The sequence below is a fragment of the Schistocerca cancellata genome, chromosome 7 (genome assembly GCF_023864275.1).
Source record: "Schistocerca cancellata isolate TAMUIC-IGC-003103 chromosome 7, iqSchCanc2.1, whole genome shotgun sequence".
NCBI classification, from domain to species: Eukaryota; Metazoa; Arthropoda; class Insecta; order Orthoptera; family Acrididae; genus Schistocerca; species Schistocerca cancellata.
In genome coordinates this window covers 188,047,866-188,071,803 of record NC_064632.1, presented here as the reverse complement: position 1 = coordinate 188,071,803, position 23,938 = coordinate 188,047,866, and positions in this window count along the sequence as shown.

Genomic DNA, 23,938 nt, shown 5'->3' with positions numbered 1-23,938 from the left:
TGAGGTTGACGGACATCATTTTGAGCATTTATTGCATTGCATTAATGTTGTATTTACAGGTAATTACGCTGTAACAGCATGCGATCTCAGAAATGATAAGTTCACAAAGGTACATGTATCACATTGGAACAACCGAAATAAAATGCTCAGACGTACCTACGTTGTGTTCTTTAATTTCAAAAACCTACCCGTTACCAACTGTTCGTCTAAAATTGTGAGCCATATGTCTGTGTTTATTACAGCGCCAAATCGAAAAAAGTGTCCAACTAAAACATTCATATTTCTTTACGTACTGCACGAATATGTAATAAAAAATGGGGGTTCCTGTTTTAAAAAAAAGCAGTTGATATGCGTTTGACGTATGGCAGCGCCATCTAGCGGGCCAACCATAGCGCCATCTGGTTTACCCCTTCAAGCGAGACAAGTTTCGTTCTTTGTAGTTTTTTCGTTTGACGCTTATTTCGTGAGATATTTTGCCCGGTCACGTTCAATGGACCACCCTGTGTACCTTCAAGTTATAAAACCAGTTACAATAAAGGGAAAACACAATAAATGGCTCTTGCGGATTTGGACTTCCACTCAATTTAACACGGTTTAGTTTGCGACCTCTGATTTTAAATTGTTTGATTGTCCTTCACACTGTGTACAAGTTTGTTAGCTGTGGCTGTCCGATCAATAAGGTTATTTGTAATATTACAGGAGTCTGTGTAATAATTTGCAGATAGGGTAAGAAAGATCAGTGGTTGAACTTATGAGATGGGAAAGGATGCAGCAGAGAACGGAGCAGTATTACAGGAATCTGTGTAAGAATCTGCGGACGGGATAAGGGACGTCAGTGGTAGTACATATGAGTTGGCACAGGATGCAGTAGTGAACAGAGACATATCGCAGGAGGCTGTACAAAGGGCGCTTAAGATGTGTTTAAGATGTTGCCTCCAGAAACGTCAAGAAAAATGCAAGCAACTGTTAATTTGTGGCCAGCCGTTGTGCCCGAGCGGTTCTAGGCGCTTCAGTACGGAACCGCGTTGCTGCTACGGTCGCAAGTTCGAATCCTGCCTCAGGCATGGATGTGTGTGATGTCCTTGGGTTAGTTAGGTTTAAGTAGTTCAATTCTAGGGGACTGATGACCTCAGATGTTGAGTCCCATAGTGCGTAGAGCCATTTCAACCATTATTTCTTTTTTACTTAATTTGCGAGCAGCTGTGTTGGCAGTAGAGTGCGAGGAAATTTACGTGTTGACAGGATTACAAGGCAGACATGGAATATTTCCCGCTAATATCAGCTGCTAGGAATGTGGGTAGATGAGACACGCGCAGAGGGAATCTCGCCAGTCGCGAAACAATGGAAGTAAGGGGTGAGGTCAGTATAATGGTAGCAACAGTTTCGTGGTTAAGGGACTGGGGAAAAACCGGCAATAAACACCAGAGGGAACCTGAAGTCCACCTACGGGCGTTCCATATAAAATTAAATACATGGAGGCATATCATGAGCGGTGGAAGAAATAGTACGAGATAAGGATTTGATGTTATTGGACAGACGGGCGCATGTGTTGGTTGCCAGAAGGGATCTAGTGATTCAGAAACAATGGAACCCACCATGTTGCGGGACATGTGTTGTGAGAGATAGTGATGTCAGTCCATTGGGGTCAATGGACATAGAGTTTTGTTTGCGTGCAGTTCATTTCAGTCAATGTATAGAATTTGTGCCACACATAAGTGAGAGCTATGAGATGATTCAGTGTTGGATTCACACATCAGCATTGTACCAAAATTGAGCTTCAGCAACACTGAGTGGAACTTGACAAAATGATGTTTCAGTTAGGCAAAGCTGTTGCCAGTGTAGACTATCACAAGGGGAGTCTATTACAAGTGACAAACCAACTAAACTGCGAACAATTGTACTAAGACTTGATTCACACAGTTCCTACCGAAGGGTACTGGGAAATCGCTTTGAGTTGATGTTGGGTCTAAGTTGCCTATGGCAATGTTCTGTGTGGGGGAACTGTTAGAGGCAAACGAGGTATCGGATCGGGCAAGTTGTTTTGTGAAAAGGAGTGGTGTATGCATGCAAGGCGTGAGAGAGGAAAATGTGTTGATAATTTTAGCACTGAGGATTTGGGTTGATAACAAGCTTGTTAATCGCTGGTGTGTACGTCCTGGATGATACACAAGGTGTATCAGCCATGGATAATATCCAGCCGCCGTTAAATCTCCTTTCCGAGGGAAAGGGAAGCATGTGAAGATGAATAATGATGGCAGAGTTACTGCTGGACTTTAAAGACATATTTTCTCCAAGGGGTCGATCGCCAGCGATACATATTACAAGGCAGTAGAAATGGACAGGGAGTGAATCACCAGCATACCACAAACCACTCTGAGTACCAAGATATTTACAATGATTCTGAAGGAGTTCATTAATCATCAGCCGATGGATGGCATTATTCAGAAAATTTGTTGTGCCTAAAAAATTCAATGGATGGATCATTAAACTATAGGTTTTGTTGCATCTATTGACATCTGAATGCCAAGCGTGTAACAGTTATTTTCTCATTATCAAACATTATGGAAACTATAGACCATCTGCACCAGTGCCACTATGCTTGAAAAGTGTTTACCTTCAGCTACAAGTGGTTCAGGAAGAATAGTCGAAGGGGAAATTATAAGTTCAGGAAGATGCATTTTGGGTTCAAAAACGCACCTTCAATGTTTCGGAGATTGTTAGATGGGGTTCTAAGAGGTTTGTAACGACATCAGTGCACGGTGTATCTGTGATCGCAAATGACATGGAGCAGCACAGACAGCGCTTAAAGAAGGCAATCTTGAGGCTGAGGGTCTCAAATTCGGCAGTGAGTATGGAGAAATATAATTTTGCATCAGAAGAGGTGGGGTATCTTAGCTACATAATTAATAAGGATGGGGTTAAGATGGACTCAAAGTTAGGGAAGGCGATACATGAATTTCCTGTATCTGAATTGGTGAAGGAACTGCAGCAGTTTTTTGGAGTCATAAATTACTATAGGGAGTTCATGAAAGGATTTGTAAATATTGGTAGACCGTCGACACAATTATCGAAGAAAGATTCGAAGTTTGTGTGGATAGGGAATTTTCAGCATGTGCTTCAGGAAGAAGGTTTGGTGTTTCCTAATTGCAACAAGGAGTTTATTTGTTCATATGATGCATCCAACCATGCACTTGGTTAGAATTTGAGAGTGTGGTACATTTACTGGTTTGTTCATCGAGATAAGTCTGGAACCGCGAGACCGCTGCGGTCGCAGGTTCGAATCCTGCCTCGGGCATGGATGTGTGTGATGTCCTTAGATTAGTTAGGTTTAACTGGTTCTAAGTTCTAGGGGACTAATGACCTCAGCAGTTGAGTCCCATAGTGCTCAGAGCCATTTTGTTCATCGAGTTAGATGAATTCAGTAGGTAAGACTTACTCCACAACAGAAAAAGGAATGTTGAGTCTTATTAATGAAATGTTCTTCTTCTAGCGCTATCTCTATGGCAGGAATTCTTCTTCGTCAGAGATCCATCAGCTTTTAAATGGTTGCTTTTCTTCAAGGATCTATAGAGTAAACTGACATGGTAGGAGATACGGTTGAGTTTGATTATAAGGTGATACACAGGCCTGGGAAAAAGCATATAAATGCGGATGGGTTAAGTAGAACAGTGGCGGTATTCCAAGTAGGTGGTAATGTACTTAAGGACTGACATGCAGTGCAAAGGATGAATGATGAATGCGAACAGTTTTGTAAGCAATCATAGTTTTGTATACATGGTTGTCCGTTGTGCATAGAAGCTAAGCTGGAGCCACAAATATTGGTGCCTGAAATCTACTGAAGGAGACACATGTAGAATGTTGGCAGGTCATGGTGGGCCGGAGGAGTGTAGATCTACCAACAGAAAAGCAGTAGAGATGTACTCGTGGAGGAATAGAAAGGCCGATATGCATCAGTACACACTGAATTGCATGCAGTGTGTACAGACGATGGATTTGTGTCAGATTACCTGAAGCATTTGCTCCGCTTATTACATCGGATCAATGTCTTAGGTCTTTTTACCAAACCACCTGCAGGAAACAAACATGTGTCCACAATTATAGATAGTTTTTCGAGGTAGAGAGAAATGATCACTATATAAAACTAACAGGCTGTAACAGCAGTACAAGTGCTAGTTAACAATTGGGTACAGATGTTTGAAGTACCTAAAATGACAGTGACTGATTCGGGAACCAACCCTATGTCGGATTTGTTGAAAGAATTATGTCATCCGTTGTGTGCAAAGAAACTTAGAACTATTCCCATACATAGGCAGGTTAATAGAAGATAAGAGAGGGTCTATAGAGCGATGGGGAATGTGTTAAGGTGCTATGTGGAGGTATACCACGGCAGTTGGGACATCTATTTAAAATATGTCATCACCGCATATAAGTCAAAACAGCACATAAATAGTGCGCTGTTTCCTTATGGGGTAATGTATGAGCATAAGATGCCGTCACACTTTGATCTAACAGAAGCCAAGAAGGGTTAACCGGGGGAATCTGTTAGAGAATTCACAAGCGACAAGAGAATTCACAAGTGACAAGACAGCTATGGAATAGGGTGCACAAAGGTAACGTGAAAACACCGAAAAAGCATGACGAGACAGTGAGGTACACAGCAAAAGTGCCAGAGTAGAAAATGGGCCAATTGGTCATGTTCTCGACCCCTATACTCAGAAGATGAAGACGAAAGACTTCAGTATGAGTTATCAGAGAATTCCTCGGCCAGGTTGCTACCATCCTGCTCTGGGCCGCATTATGATTAAATAATAAAGAGCAGTCAGTATTTGCAGACTATTTCTCTAGCGCTGTCAGGTCCTCTACATCCACACCTAGCTACTAACATCCACAATGATGTCTCCAGGGGGTGCTAATAGTCACCGACCACTACAGAATCATAAAACCAGATGCTTGCAGCTATCAATTACAAAAGCTCTTTCCCAACCAGTCATATTAAAGATGTACATTAGCCAGTTTAGAATCTCCTTCCATTTCATGTGATGAAGTTATGTTGCCCAACAAGGCCGCCTTTATTTTAAGGTTTACTCTCTACACAAAGGATGGGTTTGGGAAATTTAGTGTAGAGGTAGAATGGTTCCCAACCCAAATAAGAACTCTTGGTTCAAATGGCTCTGAGCACTATGGGACTTAACAGCTGTGGTCATCAGTCCCCCAGAACTTAGAACTACTTAAACCTTACTAACCTACGGACATCACACACATCCATGCCCGAGGCAGGATGCGAACATGCGACCGTAGCAGTCGCGCGGTTCCGGACTGCGCGCCTAGAACCGCGAGACCACCGCGGCTGGCAAATAAGAACTCTCTGAACACTGTTGTAGATGAATGACATGGAAATGAGAGAAACTAATAGTTAGCAGGGTCTAAAGGTACCAAAATTTCTCTTCGCCCGATATGCCACAGATTTTGTGATCCCGATCTGGTAGGAAACATTAGAGAGAACTATGAGAAGGCATCAACGCATACTAGAGTGTACGTGTTTCCCAGCCACAACCTCCTTAATGGACACACAAATCCAGTGTATAACTTCTCAACAAGTGTTCTCCTGGTATCAAAACTAGAGCACCATGCTTATCATCTCGAGGGGCTTGTTAATAGAGCAGTTCTGATATGCGTGGGCCACAGTTCAAGTATTTCCATCCTCATTTTATATGAACTTCTCTTGGGTTTTCTCATATATTTTAAAGACCCCCAAGTGTCCCCCCAGTGGAGACTGACATTTTTTTTTATGACTACAACACATAATTCGCTTCCTTACCAAATGTGGCATATTCATGCCCCTTTTCCTAGCTCCTATTTATTAACCCAAAAGAACTCATTTTCATTCTGATACGTGGCAATATCCTTAATTAACGTAGGAAAACCCCCAAAATGTCCCTGGGACATCGTTAACTATTATTGCCCTGTTCTTCTTCTACTACCAGCAATCTCTCGGGAAATGCTCCACCACTTCACATACAACACAACTGTAATGTTTTGAACTGTCTTCTCACAATCCCTTTTTATCCACGGCACTTACTCAGGGATCCCATTCCCTCCCTTAATCCACATACCTAAATCCATGATTTTGGTATGCTAGGTCTTCTAAATGACTGAATATACTTTTCACACTACTCCTAACATGTGGATACATTAAAAATTCCACAAGCCCCAATTCAAAACCATTCTTTCGTTCTGTCAGCATATTATACAAGCACTTGGCAGTGTCAGGTATGGAATCAACTCAGAACTCATTATTAAGCATTGATGCTAACAGGTTGGGAATCCTAGCAGACTGCATCTCCCACATTTTACCTTCCTTTTCTGCTAGTTCTACTCTGTCATGAGGTGTAACAGCTACTATTATATTTAAGCCAGTCTGTCTACCATGCACAGAACCCATTTCCAATAAATCATTGATTACTTGATTACTTCTTTTGACTTTGCCAGCATTTTCCACAACTCGTCTAACACAGGGCCTATCATGTTCCCCAACTGTTCCTAACAGATCATTAATTCTATTCTTACAATGCAAAATTGTTGCTTTTAGCCAATGCACTTGACCCTGGGAAGGTCATTTATACTGGTCGAACCTGACCACTAGTTCACACTGTAAGAGTGCTGACCTACTTTTATCCTTGTGCTGCACCTCAGTCAACAGCACCAGCTCATCCATGAGCTGCCAAAACTGCTGGGTAGCTCCATCACTATACTCACTAGAAACTGGCAATGCTCTCTAACCTCATTACAGAACTCTTCCTTCACAAGCCATACTGCATCTACAATGTCCTTCCCAGCGGTGTCTGAAACAGCATGCAGGAAAGCAAGACACAGTCTAAATTCTCATACTTTGAGGCTACACCACCACTTGCACATACACACATCCTTCTGCTACCATTGCAGCACAGGTTAGAAATAGAGGTGGATTTTGCCTGGGCGCTATGCAGATGTGGGGCTCAACAATTATTTTATCTCGCATAAACAAAACAGAAATCCACATTCAGTAAAACTGAACATTTCCTTAGTCTGTAAAGATTCTTTAACAGAGCACTACACAATAACTAGAACAAAATGTCTTTGAATAAATCAAATAAATAAATCCAACCTTTGCACTTTCCCATACCGTGTACAGATTGCAATAACATCTGGCTGACAGAAATTCAGCACATACGATTCTTTAGATTCTTTAGGCCTCACTCATGGCTCTGTGCAGAACTCGATCGTTCACCTCCACACAGCAACTGACTATTTGTACCGATCATCCTTACCACGAGCTCAGCCAAGATGGTGAGCACGGCAATTACGTGTCTGTGATGTCCATCCCCACAAAGATACAACACAACATTCCACACAGAATGATTCTGTGGGGACAGGGAAGTTAAAAGTGACATTCGACACTGCACACATTAAACATCAACCAACAGAATTACAGCCTTCGAAAAATAGTGTCAGTTTATAGTAAGTTCACCAATGCAAGATTTCAACTGCTAATTCGGCATGATAGCTAATACAGATAGTGCTATATACAGGGTACAATTGTAGATACATAAGGAAAGCAGAAGTAGAGGACAACGAAACAAGCAAATAATCCTAATAAGCTTAGATCCAGGAAACAATGGTAGAATATAGCACAGAGCATAGCTTAAACATCGGTAACACTGATTTGAGAATCATGTAGGAAGAATGCATATGTGGAAGAAACATGGAGACACCAGCTAGTTTCAGATTGATTATGTAACGGTAAGACACAAATTTCGGAAAAAGATTTTAAACTGTATGATATTTCCAGGGGCAGATGTAGACTCTTACCATAACTTATTAATGATAAACCGTAGACTGAAACCGTAGAAACTGCAAAAATACATAGTAAATTAAGGAGAAAGGACCTGGTAAGTTAAAAAGAACGAGAGTTTACTAAGAGCTTCAGAGGGCGCATTAGACAACGATTGACTACGCTGGGGAAAGGAATACAGTAGGAGACGAATGGGTAGCTTTGATAGGTGAAATACTGAAGAAAGCAAAAATCGAATAAGTAAATAGACAAGACCTAGTAGAATTCCTTGGATCTCACAGATCAGTTAACACGAGGGGAAAGATAGATGCCGCCTACAGTATAATGAAAGATGCCTTTGGAGAAGGGGCAACGGCCTTGCCGAGGTGGATACACCGGTTCCCGTGAGATCACCGAAGATCAGCGCTGTCGGGCCTGGTCGGCACTTGGATGGGTGACCATCCAAGCCGCCCTGCGCTGTTGCCATTTTTCGGGGTGCACTCAGCCTCGTGATGCCAATTGAGGAGCTACTCGACCGAATAGTAGCGGCTTCGGACACGAATGCCTTCATAACGACCGGGAGAGCGGTTTGCTGACCCCACGCCCCTTCTATCCGCATCCTCCACTGAGGATAACACGGCAGTCGGATGGTCCAGGTAGGCCACTCGTGGCCTGAAGACGGAGTGATTTTTTTTTTTTTTTTTTTTTTTTGCGAAGGTGTTTTACCAGACGACTATCTTCAACATGCTCTGTGGATGGGATAATAGCCTCAATGCCCACGGCGACTTTGCTTGACCGGTATACCGATTTCGGAGTGTACAGCCTTCGAACGGAAGCTTTTAGCTCGCTTCTTATATGTTTACATTTTAATAGTGCAGTATAGGCAGTATGTTTTGATCGCTGTGGTTGTGCCAGGCGAGCTGCGAACTATGCTTACCGCGTTGTAGAAAGTGGCTCTTAGCGTTATGTCTGGAAGATTACGTCTAACGATTGTACATTTCTGAGTCATGATACCGCCACATATCTGCCACTTTGTGAACATTAGTTATGAAGAGGGTGGTTAAAGATATTCATCTAAAAGTAAACCACGTGTGGCGTAAGAAACGTTGCTGAAATTAGGTTGTGTTTGTTTTTATTAACAACGATATTATTCAGATGCAGAAGAACAAAATATGAATTTTTTTCAAGATTTCGCTTCCCTGTTGATGTGAAAACGTGTAGCCAGCTAGCCTTCAATCCCACTAGCTCCATGCGTTCCGCTCTCCTGGCTAGGCACGCAGTAGCGCCTGACTTTACAGACAAGGTCCATCCGGCCCACGCACATTTCGTGTCCACGCACATGCGTTTTTCGTACCACCCGCCGAAATTTGTTGCCTTGCGGGAAGGAAGGACCCTCCACCTCTCGATCACCTAGGGGATTAAAACGGCCCAACTTTATCCCGCTGTCTAATCAATCCACCCACCACACTCCACCTCTCTTTTTGTGCAGGAGGAGAGAGGGGGCAAATAAAAGAGAGAGGGAATTTTCCACTGCTCTTTGAAGAGCCTCTTTGGGCCCGTGATACTTCTCCTTTTAGAGAACACAGGAATCTTAATTTTCCTCAGCATCGATTTACGGCGAACATCGACTGAAAGTTCAACACATTTTGTCTGCGATCAGGAAGCACGAATGGTATTTGATATGTATGGGCTTGAGGGACATTGCGTCGGCTTCTACAGAGTGTTTTTCTAACATGTAGTGAGCTGGCGCACCAAAAGTATTTCACGATCACAGAAAAATTTTCCCTTGAGTATGACATTTATTTTGCAGTGAACACATAGTGTGTTGTGGGGTGATCACTCTGTTGTAGAAATAATTGAAAAGCCCAGATCGCTTAAACACTGTTTACTAGATGAGCTGTTTCAACACACTAAATGTGCCATCATCAGATCTGTGAAGATATAACATGACAGGTTTGAGGGAGGGCTTACATGAGTTACACTATATACATTACTATTAGTATAGCACCACATACCGGAATGTAGCTTAACATGAATAAATCATTTGGATATGACGGTAATGAGGCAGACCAGCTGATATAAAATCATTGTCGCCGAAATAAAAATTAAAAAACAACTGCTCTCATGGTCGTTCTATATATCTGATGGAACACAATGACCATGAGAGCAGTTGTTTTTTAATTTTTATTTCAGCGACAATTATTTTATATCAGCTGGTCTGCCTCATTATCGTTATATCCAAATGATTTACGCATGTTAAGCTACATTCAGGTATGTGGTGCTGTAGAGGAAGGGTGCCTAATATGAGACACACTTTTGTAAACCCATTTTAAAGACCTAACAGTAAGTGAAATTGTATTTTTTATGATGGTAATAAGATTTTTCATTATTTAATTTTATCATACAATTGTCGTATTTGCAATAATAAACAATCTTTCAGAGTAGTTATTAAATCTTCACAAACAAGACATTTCGTAGAAATGAGATCAAGGCTTCCTAATATAAGACAGTAATAATATTTTGCTGTAATTATTTTATTACATAATAATGACATATGAATATACAATTTTTACATGTTCATTCATTTCTGTTATCCTTCACTCATTTCACACTACTTAGGTTTATATTTACGACATCCGGGGCAGACAAAGTTGTCTTCTGTGACACCGCAATCTTCATGAGACCAGTGATAACATTTAGTGCACTGTGCCCGTGTCTCCCTGTGTTTGCCTTCAGAAAAGCTCCCAGTACAGAACAGACACGCTGCGTCATCGTCATCACTGCTGTCTGAATCCCCACTGTCATCAAGATGGACATCGGATGCCGAGTCACTACACGATTCTTCTGCTTTAGGTCTACGATTGGAAGATTTTCCACTCTTCTCCCCAAATAACTTTCTCGCTGCTTTCTTAGCTTCAGCCTCCGATTTCTTCTGTTTAGATTCTTGCAATTGCTTCACATAAGGAGCTGAAGTTAGTAACGCAGCAGAGCACGAACGCGATGTTTGACCTATTTGACTAACTCCAGGTGGTTTTGCAATGTGTGGGAGAGGTCTGATGTCTGCCGGGCTGACAGCCTGACCATCACCATCAGTAGTTTCATTTTCGTTTTTGGCATCGCTTTCTTGAAGAGCGTTAGCATGGCGATGAACTGAAAATTCATGTTCCCTAAAGATGTTTCTGTTGCATGGGATGAGACATCTTTTTCTGAAGGCATTCACAGATGCTTCAATTTTTGCTGCTCGGTTGTAAGCTGCCCCAAATAACTTGGCTATTAATAATGGGGTGATAACACGACCTGGGTTACTTGCCAACCACGTTTCTATGTCTTGGGCATAGTAGGTTTTCAAAGGCCCCATAAATCCGACGTCAAGTGGCTGCATTTTATGCGTTGAGTGACGTGGGAAACATACAATATGAACAATATTTTCATGTGCTTTATCTAACACATCGGGAATAATGCCTATCAAGAATCAAAATGACAGGGTCATTTGAAGATGGCTTTACATGACACACAAGATGATCAAACCATTGAGTAAAATTGTGAGTTTGTATCCGGCCACTTGGATGACAAGCTGATACTGATCCTGCAGGTACACCTTCCATCAAGTTCCAGAAAACATTCCAATTTCTGATCGTAAGACTAGTCAAAGTAATCCCTGTTAATGATAATTTAATCGAATTAAAATAAACGCAATTGCCAAATTTTTACTACAATAAATGATGAAATACTGTTATGATAGTATTGCGTAAATTACATATAAAAAATCGTGAGAGAACGAGTTCCCCCAATATGCGATAGGTATCGTAATATGCGACACTGTCGCGTATTTGGATCCCTATACTATCGCATATTAGGAATATCGCCATCTTACACAGATAATCACGCACTTGCTAACAACGTTCGTTGGAAAATGAACCTAATTGTTAATAATTATAGGTAATACCGTTACAAATAACAACAATAAAGGAGTGCAGTAATATCCACTCACCTTTAAGATGAAATATTGTCTCAACACCGATGTCGCAAAAACTCCAAACACAATAAATTTTATATCATCCTCTACGTGCTGTGTCCGGCTCAACTATGGCATCCTGCTCGCTGTGTCGTCGTCTGGCATGCAATAGACGAGTTTCAGAAACTCTCCACCAGAGTGCAACCCCTAACATGAACACAGGTGGGGTGTCTCATATTAGGGAACTATCGCATAATAATAGAATGAAGGCTTTCACGACCGGGTGACATGCCTGTTAATATCCTTTCCGGGATGTGAGGTCGTGGTCCAAGAACATTTCTGCTCCTTACGTTTCGTCCAGAACTGCGCTGGACTTCCTCAGAGGCGCTGCTCCGCTGAGTCTTGCCGACTGACTGGTCGGGTGTCTTAGAGCGACTTATATATTGTGAGAAAGGGGGGCGTGGCTCAGGTGACACGTGATGAGCAGTGATAATCCATAGCAAAGATAAGGTTGACTATCAATTACCACCTTGTCAAAGATAAAAATTGTTAGCAATTTTGTAGAGCCACTGTCCATATATCGCTAAGTTTCATAGCCTCCTCTTTCCTATTAAAATTATCGTGATGTTTATCAATTTCGATAGTTTCACTATATAGCCGTGGATAATAATTTAAGGTCGTAGATAAAACTTCGGTATCCGAAAACTTCACTTGGTGGTTGCCTGGTTGAAGAGCATGTACCGCTACAGCTGACTTTTCTATTTTTCCAAGTCGACAAAGACTTTTATGCTCTTTCAGTCGCGTGTTTACGCTTCTTTTGGTAGTACCAATGTAAACTTTACCACAGGTACATGGAATTTTATACACACCACATGTCGACAGGCGAGGGCGTTTATCCTTCACAGATCGTAGTACTTGACTTATTTTCTTTGTTGGTTCAAAGATCGGTTTTATGTCATGTTTTCGTAAAATCTTACCCATCCGATCTGTTACTTTTTTCATAATAGGGAGAACTACTGTATTTTTCTGTCGTTGCGGTTCATTCTTATCTTTTGGGTTTCTGTTCCTTGGACGCAAAATTCTATTTATCTCTTTTCTTGAATAGCCGTTTTTTTCAAAAGCCTGCATCAGATGTTTCACTTCAGCATCAAAATGTTCAGGTGTACATATCCGTTCCGCTCGATCTACAAGACTTTTTATGACACCTCTTTTTTGTTGAGAATGATGATTAGAATTTTTATGTAAATATCTGTCCGTATATGTTGCCTTCCGAAAAATTTTATATTCCAAGCTTCTATCGGACCGTCTCATAACTAAGACATCCAAGAAAGATATTCTGTTATCCTTTTCTATTTCCATGGTAAACTGTATTTTTGGGTGAATTTTATTTAGATAATCAAAGAAATCCTCCAAGGCCTTTCTGCCATGGGAGCAAACCACAAATGTGTCATCTACATATCGATACCAACGAGATGGTTTGTTATTAGCTTTGTCTAGGGCTGATTGTTCAAATTTCTCCATATAAAGATTGGCAATCGCAGGGCCTAATGGATTACCCGTTGCTACTCCATCAAGTTGTTCATAAAATTCATTATCCCACTGGAACTGACTTGATGTAAGACAATGTCTGAAAAGAACAGTCAAATCTTCTGGAAAAATATCCGCTACAAAAATCATAACTTCGTTAACAGGAATCATTGTGAATAAGGACACAATGTCAAAACTTACAAGAATATCTTCAGGGGCCAGAGTTAGTCCCTCTAGTTTTTCAATAAAATGACGCGAGTCTTTTACATATGTATCAGTTTTTCCAATAAATGGTTGTAAACAAGTTGTTAAATATCCTCGCAGCGGCCTGCGGCCAGCGTCCAGCGTCCAGCAGCAGCAGCAGCAGCAGCAGCAGCAGCAATAGCGTCCCCACCGGCCTGCCAGCCGGCCAGGTCGCCTCCCCCGCCAGCAGCAGCAGAGTGGGGCTTCGGCCCCAGTCTCCTTCATAGTTTCTCCGTCCCTTCTACTCTGTTTCTCGTCGCCTTCTTTGTCCTGTCCTGTGCTTTTCCCCTTCTCGTAATGTCGACCTCCACCACCGCCACTACTGCCACCACCACTGCCATCATATACACCTCTCCCTCTGCCGCCGCCACCACTATCACGTGGTGTGACGCATCACTCCCCCCTCAGTCCATCCCCCCACTCCTCACTCTCCCATCTCCATACCTATTTGTCGCCCCATCACCGGTTCCTCCCTCCCGCGCCTCCTCTGATCCCTTCCCTCCACTCCCTCCCTTTGCTCCTCCCGTTTCTGCGGCCCCCGCTAGGGTGGTCGCCCGGAGGGCTACGGCCTATGCTCCACTCTCCCCTTCGCCTTCATCACCATCCATCGTCTTCACCGTCGCCTTCACCATTGCCCTCACCATCTCCGGCGCCGCCTTCAGCACTGGGACCTGCCACTCCCCGCCACATTCCAGTCACTCCCATCCCCCACACCTCCTCCGCCGCCGTCAAGCACCCCAGTGGCACCCGTGCCTCCTCTACTCCGAAAAAGGCTCCGCCCCGTCCCCCTTCCCCCACCCATGATGCCATGGATGTCTCCCCGCCCGTCCCTGCCCCCTCCTCCTCCTCCTCTACCCCCTCCTCCAACCGCTACCTGCTCTCCCGTCCTGATACCTCCCTCCTTGAAGCCCGGAACCTCACCCTCTTCCTTCACCAGAATTTTCCTGGTGCCCCCATCTCCCTCCTCACTTCTCGCCGTGATTAGGTGCTCATCTCCTCCCCCAGCCCTACCGTAGACACAAACCTCCTTTCCCGTATCCCTGTTACCCGCTTTGGCCCTCATGCCTTCCTCATGCTCCTTCCCTGCCTCCCTCCCGCCAACCCCAACCCCCACGCCGCCTGCCAACCCTCACCGCCGTGATCACTCGGCTTAGTCCGACGATCACGGAGGAGGAGGTGTTGGCAGAGCTTCAGGCCCATCACCATCTGGAGGTGCGTGCGGTTCGTCGCATCCACAATGCTGCCGGCCCCACCCGCCTTATGTGGGTTTTTTTTCGAGCACGCCCCCTCCATAGACCGTTCCCTGAACGAGGGTGCCCTCCTTTTATACAACATTATGAAGTTGACCTCTCCCGTTCCCCTCCACAATCCCTCCGCTGCCAAAGGTGCTTGCGGTATTATGCGCACCCAACATCAGAGTGCCCCAAGGCCCCCACCTGCCCGCACTGTAGGCAAGCCCACTTTTTACGGCAGTGCCCCAAACTCCAGTCCCCCCCCCCCTCCTACAATACCTGTAACCTCCCTCATCCTACCTACTCCCAGAAGTGTAAGGCCCGACCCCCTCCTACCACTCCTGAACTCACCATTCCTGTCCGCCCACTGGACGCCCCCACCCCTCCTGGCAACTCCCTTCGCCCACCCCCTACCGCTGAGGACATCATCAGATTCCTCACCATCGTCCTTCAGAATGTTCATCCTTTTCAGCGCCCGCACACCCTCCAACAGATCTCCCTCATCACCCGTTCCGTTTTTCAACTCAAAATGTACGCCACCTACTCCAACAACCAGGCCCATTTCACCTTCTCCCGTCTCGACACCCTCATTTAAATTCCTGTCATGGCGCGACAGCACCGTATCCTTTTCAACAACATCCGCTCCCTTCCCGCCAACAAGAACCTCTTCCTGCACACCCTTGCCACCCACCACATGGATGCCTTCCTCCTCAACGAAACCTTCCTCCAACCCCACCACACCGTCCACACTTCGCCCTATCTCCTCCATCGCTCCGATAATCCCCTCCCGATTGCGCGTGGCGGAGTTGCCATGGGGCACCACCGCCAGATCCCCGTTCGGCTCCAACCTCTCCTTCCCGACCCCACCGAACACCTGATCCTTAGTCTCTTCTTCCCCGGCCTTACCGTTACCTGCGCCACCATCTATGTCCGCCATAACGCCCCTATTCCCTTCGACTTCCTCTCCCACATTGACCGTACCTTCTTCTCCTACGTGATCGCCGCCGACCTCAACATCCATAGTCGTTCCGCCGCCCAGTTACGGCGGTGGCATTGGATCCTCTCCTCCCTTCAAGGCGACCTCATCCCCATCCCCCAACACACCCGTCCCGAATCCAACTCCACTCCCGATGTTATCCTTTCCTCCCCCAACCTCCTTGGCCGCATAACAGTGGATGTCCTGGAGCCTATTGGTAGCGACCATCTCCCTGTCCTCCTTACCGTTTCCGACGGTCGTCGCCCCCACCCTGACCCTCCCCATGACCCTCCCCTAAGTACATCCATGACTATTCCCGTGCCAACTGGAATGCCTACCGGGATACCCTTTCCACCCAGGTCGATAGCCACCCCTTCACCTACCACCACCCTGACGATGTCACCCATGCCGCCTCCTTTCTCCAGCAGACCTTGTCTGAGGCCGTGGAGGCCCATGTCCCTACTGTCGCCGTCCACCCCCACCGTCCTACCTTACCCCCACAGGCCGTCCTCCTCCTCCGTGAATCCTGTCGTCTCTACCGTGCCTTCCTCAGCACACGTGACCCGGACACATTACGACGCCACCGGCAACTCCAGCATCACATTCGTAATTTGCTCCCGGCTAAGAAACGCCAGGACTGGCGACAGACATGCACCCATTTAAATGCTACCCTACCTATCAACTCGTCCAAGTTCTAGTCAACCTTCCGTCGCCTTACCGGAACTAAACCCTCCCCCTAGTATCCTCTTCTCCATGATGAGCTCTCTTTCCCTGACTCCCTTAGTAAGGCCAATCACTTTGCCTCTTACCTCTCCGATGTCTTTTCCATCCCCAATAATCCCCAGTTCAATTACTCCCTGTTCCCGGATGTCTGCGACCGAACTGACACCTCTGTCCCTCCCCTCGCTCCTGGTTTCCAGTACTTGGACAACATTGCACACATGGAACTCAATGCCCCTATAACTACACAGGGTCTCATTGCTACACTCCGCACGAAACGCAACACCGCTCCTGGTCACGATCGTGTCACCTACCATCACCTTCGTGAAGCTCCTGTCTCTTTCCTCTCCACCCTGGCCAGGCTCTACAATGTAGTCCTGTCCACCGGTTACTACCCTGACCTGTGGAAAACCTCCCATATCCTGATGTTCCTTAAACCTTGCAAACCACCGTCCGCCGTCTCCTCCTACCGTCCCATCAGCCTTACCTCGGTCTTCAGCAAGGTCCTGGAATCTATCCTCACCCGCCGCATCCATCAGCATCTCCGCCAGCACCGCCTCCTTCCCGTTACCCAGTGTGGCTTTCGGCCGTCCTTCTCTTTCGACGATCTTCTCCTTCACCTCACTCATCTCCTTTCCGATCAGCTTAATTCCCGTCACTCCGCAATCTTCCTCCCCCTGGACCTCGAACGCGCTTATGACCGTGTATAGCATTCCGGTCTCCTCTTCAAGCTCCAAACCTTCACCCTTCCCATTAACTATGTCCATCTGATCGGCTCCTTTCTCTCCCGCCGTCCTTCCTATGTCACCATCCATAACACAGATTCCTACACCTTTTTCCCCTCCACCGGTGTGCCCCAAGGCTCCGTCCTCTCCCCCCTTCTGTACCTTTTGTACACGGCGGACACGCCGCCGCCGTCACCCCCCGTCCACCTTCTCCAGTTTGCCGATGACACCGCCTTCCTTGCCCTTGCCCCCACCCTGCAGCGCTCCCAACACCTTCTCCAATCCCATCTTGACCGGTTCACCGCTTGGTGCAACCAATGGTTGCTCAAGGTCAATCCCTTCAAAACCCAGGCGATCATTGTAGGCAAAACCACCCCTTCCTTCCGCCTCCTTGATTTCTATCTCACCATCGCCCTCACTCCCACCCTTAAGTACCTTGGCGTCACCCTCGACCGTCGCCTTTCCTGGACTCCCCATCTCCAGACAATCCAAGCCAAGGCACGCTCCCGACTCTGTCTCCTCAAGCTCCTTTCCAGCCGTACGTGGGGTCTGCACCCCTCCACAATCCTCCACACCTATAAATCCCTCATCCGCCCTATCCTTTGTTATGCCCATCCGGCCTGGATCTCCGCCCCCCCCCCCCCTACCTTTTATAAATCCCTCCAAATCCTTGAACGCCATGCTCTCTGCCTCGCCTATCGCATCCGTCTCCCCTACCCCACGCGGATCCTGTATGATCTCATCCCCATCCCCCACCTCCTTCTTTTCCTTGAAAGGATACAGATTCTGTACACCTCCCGCAAACTCGATCCTCATCCGCTTGTCTCACCCATCCTCTCCAACCCCCACCCGCTGCCGCGCCTGTATTCCAGTGTCCCACCCGGTCTCCATCTCTCCACCCTCCTCACCCTCTCCCAAGGTGGCTTCCGCCAGCTCCCCCTTCCTGATGATGTCCTCCTCCCCTCCATCTACCCCTCCTACCAACTTTGATCCTCCTCCCCACTTCCTGTGTCCTTCCCTTTCGGCACCATCCCTACCTTCTCTTCCCTTCCCTTCTCTTTCCTTTTCCCCTGTCTCCTCCCTCCTCCCCTCTTCCCCCGGGCTTCCCCTCCCCTTCCTCCCTTCCCCCTATCTCCCCTGCCCTTTGCATCTGCTCTCCCCTCTCCCTCTCCCTCTCCCTCCCCCACCCCTCTTCCTCCTTTCTTGGCAGGTCCCCAGACTCGTACAAGGTTAGTGAACATTCGCGCGCCGGAGATCTACGCCTCGTGTTCTGTGTGTATCGTAGTTTTGTGCTGAAGTGGTTCAGTATTATTCTTTTTGTGCACCTCTGTTCACGTGTGACAATATTCGTCTCTGTCCAAGTGTCTGAACAAATTTTATCTTGGACTCTACGCCCGTGAACGGCTTCATGTATTTTAAAAAGTGATTGTCTCCGTTTCTATGTCCACCATGTTTTTTTCTCTCGATGTCTTCATTTATATCTTGTGTGTTTCTCTGAGGCCAAAGAGCGGTGTAGCATGCTGCTGCTGGCCTGCCTGTACCCAGGTTTGAAAATAACAATAAAGAAAACAAAAAAAAAAACGAGCAGTCAGTCGGCAAGACTCAGCGGAGCAGCGCCTCTGAGGAAGTCCAGCGCAGTTCTGGACGAAACGTAAGGAGCAGAAAAGTTCTTGGACCACGACCTCACATCCCGGAAAGGATATCAACAGCCATGTCACCCGGTCGTGAAAGCCTTCATTCTACAATCAGAAGACTCTACGGGGAAGATTTCTCAAAATCAGTTAGACGCCTGGAATTTGTACGTAAGAAGAGAGCACATTGAATTTGTACTTTAACTTTTTTGTTACGTTGTAGAGACTCGTCTTCTACACCGAACTTTTTAAAGCTGAAGAGGATGTTCCGGACTGCTCGTGTACACCGGATCTATGATTATACAGAAAGAGCATTACTTCGAGAAAGGATACATTACACAAGACGAGAAATGGATTCTGTTGACTGTGAGTTACTGAAGCTTCATTTATTCTTAGCTTGTAAGATACAGATAGACCTGTGGAATAAAATTGATTATCTTACGTTTACAACTATGGAACCTACGATAGAAATGACTACTAGTAGACATAAAAAAAGTTCGGAAAGTTACAAGCTAATTTAACAACTACAAGTAATACGATGATGACTGATACTGTTATAAACAAGTCAAAGAAAGTTTTATCTCAATACGAGATTTCCGTCCTTGCAAAAGGAGAAAATTACGCTATAACACCTGTAAAAGTACCACTTGAAGATATTATCGCGAATATAGAGGCAGGTATACGAAATATCCCTAAGGCAACCGCAAATGCAATTCGAATTGAAACCACTAGAGTTTTAAGACACAGCAAACCTCTAGAAAATAATTTAACAAAAGGTGAGAGGAAGGCTCTTAAGGATTTGAATGCGGATGAAGAAATAGTGGTTCTTCCCGCAGATAAAGGGAACGCTACTGTTGTTATGAATACAGAGGATTACCCAAGGAAAATTTTGAACCTTTTAACGTCAGGACAATATAAAAAACTTGCGAGGGATCCTACAGCCAGTGTACTTAGGAAAACAAATAATTTGATTAAATCATCTACCTCTATCCGAAAAGAAGATAAAAGAACTTTATTGAAAAGTGAAGCTATGTGTCCTCGATTGTATGGTGTACCTAAAATTCATAAAATAGATTTTCCTTTAAGACCCAAAGCCAGTGCCATCAAATCTCCCACTTATGAAATAGCAAGATATTTAACAACTTGTTTACAACCATCTATTGGAAAAACTGATTCATATATAAAAGACTCGCGTCATTTTATTGAAAAACTAGAGGGACTAACTCTGGCCCCTGAAGATATTCTTGTAAGTTTTGACATTGTGTCCTTATTCACAATGATTCCTGTTAACGAAGTTATGATTTTCATAGCGGATATTTTTCCAGAAGATTTGACTGTTCTTTTCAAACATTGTCTTACATCAAGTCAGTTCCAGTGGGATAATGAATTTTATGAACAACTTGATGGAGTAGCAACGGGTAATCCATTAGGCCCTGCGATTGCCAATCTTTATATGGAGAAATTTGAACAATCAGCCCTAGACAAAGCTAATAACAAACCATCTCGTTGGTATCGATATGTAGATGACACATTTGTGGTTTGCTCCCATGGCAGAAAGGCCTTGGAGGATTTCTTTGATTATCTAAATAAAATTCACCCAAAAATACAGTTTACCATGGAAATAGAAAAGGATAACAGAATATCTTTCTTGGATGTCTTAGTTATGAGACGGTCCGTTAGAAGCTTGGAATATAAAGTTTTTCGGAAGGCGACACATACGGACAGATATTTACATAAAAATTCTAATCATCATTCTCAACAAAAAAGAGGTGTCATAAAAAGTCTTGTCGATCGAGCGGAACGGATATGTACACCTGAACATTTTGATGCTGAAGTGAAACATCTGAAGCAGGCTTTTGAAAAAAACGGCTATTCAAGAAAAGAGATAAATAGAATTTTGCGTCCAAGGAACAGAAACCCAAAAGATAAGAATGAACCGCAACGACAGAAAAATACAGTAGTTCTCCCTTTTATGAAAAAAGTAACAGATCGGATGGGTAAGATTTTACGAAAACATGACATAAAACCGATCTTTAAACAAACAAAGAAAACAAGTCAAGTACTACGATCTGTGAAGGATAAACGCCCTCCCCTGTCGACATGTGGTGTGTATAAAATTCCATGTACCTGTGGTAAAGTTTACATTGGTACTACCAAAAGAAGCGTAAACACGCGACTGAAAGAGCAAAAAAGTCTTTGTCGACCTGGAAAAATAGAAAAGTCAGCTGTAGCGGAACATGCTCTTCAACCAGGCAACCACCAAGTGAAGTTTTCGGATACCGAAGTTTTATCTACAACCTTAAATTACTATCCACGGCTATATAGAGAAACTATCGAAATTGATAAACATCACGATAATTTTAATAGGAAAGAGGAGGCTATGAAACTTAGCGATATATGGACAGTGGCTCTACAAAATTGCTAACAATTTTTATCTTTGACAAGGTGGTAATTGATAGTCAACCTTATCTTTGCTATGGATTATCACTGCTCATCACGTGTCACCTGAGCCACGCCCCCCTTTCTCACAATATATAAGTCGCTCTCAGACACCCGACCAGTCAGTCAGCAAGACTCAGCGGAGCAGCGCCTCTGAGGAAGTCCAGCGCTGTTCTGCACGAAACGTAAGGAGCAGAAAAGTTCTTGGACCACGACCTCACATCCCGGAAAGTATATCAACAGCCATATCGCATAATAGGCACCTTTCCTCTACTAATAGTAATGTATTTAGCGAAACTCATGTAAACCCTCCCTCAAACCTGTCGTTATATCTTCACAGATCTGATGATGGCACCTTTAGTGTGTTGAACCAGGTCATCTAGTAAACAGTGGTTAAGCGATCTGGGCTTTTGAATTATTTATATGACATTTATTTGTCCGCCTCCGTAGCGGAGTGACCATTGCAGCTGACTGCCATAAGGAGCACCCGAGTTCGATTTCTGGCACTGCCCGGGAATTTTCCTTAGTAGATCAGAAATGTAAGGACTATGGTGTGAAGATTAGCTTCTCCAAAACGAAAGTAATGTCAGTGGGAAAGAAATATAAACCGGTTGAGTTCCAAATAGGAGGAACAAAGTTAGAACAGGTGGACGGTTTCAAGTACTTAGGATGCATGTTCTCACACGATGGCAACATAGTGAAAGAACTGGAAGCGAGGTGCAGCAAAGCTAATGCAGTGAGACCTCAGCTACGATCTACTCTCTTCTGCAAGAAGGAAGTCAGTGCCAAGACTAAATTACCTGTGCAACGTTCAATCTTTCGACCAACTTTGTTGTATGGGAGCGAAAGCTAGGTGGATTCAGGTTACCTTATCAGCAAGGTTGAGGTTACGGATATGAAAGTAGCTAGAATGATTGCAGGTACTGTGGTGTCACCGCCAGACACCACACTTGCTAGGTGGTAGCCTTTAAATCGGCCGCGGTCCGCTAGTATAAGACGGACCCGCGTGTCGCCACTGTCAGTGATGGCAGACCGAGCGCCGCCACACGACAGGTCTAGAGAGACGTCCTTGCACTCGCCCCAGTTGTACGGACGACTTTGCTAGCGAAGCTACACTGACAAATACGCTCTCATTTGCCGAGACGATAGTTAGCATAGCCTTCAGCTACGTCATTTGCTACGACCTAGCAAGGCGCCATTTACCCTTTGCTATGTATCTAATGAAGCATGAACCATCAGACCGATGTACACCAATTATGGATTAAAGTTAAGTATTACATCAACTACGTACTTTATTTAGTAGACTCATCTCCTTTAACTGTTCCAGACCTCACGCCATCCTGCGTGAGCTTATAGCGTGCATTTCGGCCTCCTCTAGCAACACGGTGTTGGCTCTTCTGCCAACACTGCAGGTACTAGTAGAGGGGAACAATGGCAGGAGGGTGTCCACAATGAGGAAATCAAAGAAAAACTGGGAATGAACCCTATAGATGTAGCAGTCAGGGCGAACAGGCTTAGATGGTGGGGTCATGTTACACGCCTGGGAGAAGCAAGATTACCCAAGAGACTCATGGGTTCAGCAGTAGAGGGTAGGAGGGGTTGGGGCAGACCAAGGAGAAGGTACCTGGATTCGGTTAAGGATGATTTTGAAGTAATAGGTTTAACATCAGAAGAGGCACCAATGTTAGCACTGAATAGGGGATCATGGAGGAACTGTATAAGGGGGGCTATGCTCCAGACTGAACGCTGAAAGCCATAATCGGTCTTAAATGATGAAGATGATGGGGGACTGGAACGGGTACACTCAGCTTCGTGAGGCCAGTTGAGGAGCTACCTGAGCGAGTAGTAGAGGCTGCAGGAAACGGAAAGTGACAACGGCCGGGAGAGCGGTGTGCTGAGAGCACGGCGGCCGGTCGGTACCGGTGGGAACGTCAGTACCTGTAGACGGAGCTTGAGCTTTTATTAACTTTGTAACACCAACGATGAACGAAAAATCAAAGAAACGAGCGAATCTCAGCTTGCAAAATTATTGTAAATTACCAAGTTACCAAAGATAACGTTCTCTTACTAACAATTAAAAAATTATTTTGCAGACGTTTTTCAACTGATACGCACAGAACCTTAGTTCACTTTCGTAAAAGGAAGCTCGTATAAAGGTGCAGCTTTATAAAAAGTGTAAGTAGGCTGTTTAGGTTTTTATGCTAGTAACGCCACGTAGCGCTCTATGTGAAAATAACTGGCTGTGCTGTGTGCAGTCTGTGGCTGGTTAGCATTGTTGGAACATTCACTATTGTAGTGTTCGGCAGTTGGATGTGAACAGCGCGTAGCTTAGCGCAGTTGGAGGTGAGCTGCCAGCAGTGGTGGATGTGGGGAGAAAGATGGCAGAATTTTAAGAGCGGACGATCTGGACGTTTGTCCATCAGAGACAGTGAATGTGTAAGACTGGATGTCATGAACTGATATGTATATATATATATATAATATATATAATATATATATATATATATATATATATATATATATATATATAAAATGACTTTTGAACGCTATTAAGCTTCATACACTGCTTGTTCTCTATCAAAATCTTTCATTTTCTATCAGTAGTTAGTGACTTCAGTAGTTAGAATCTTTTATTTAGCTCGCAGTATTGGCGCTCGCTGTGTTGCAGTAGTTCGAGTAA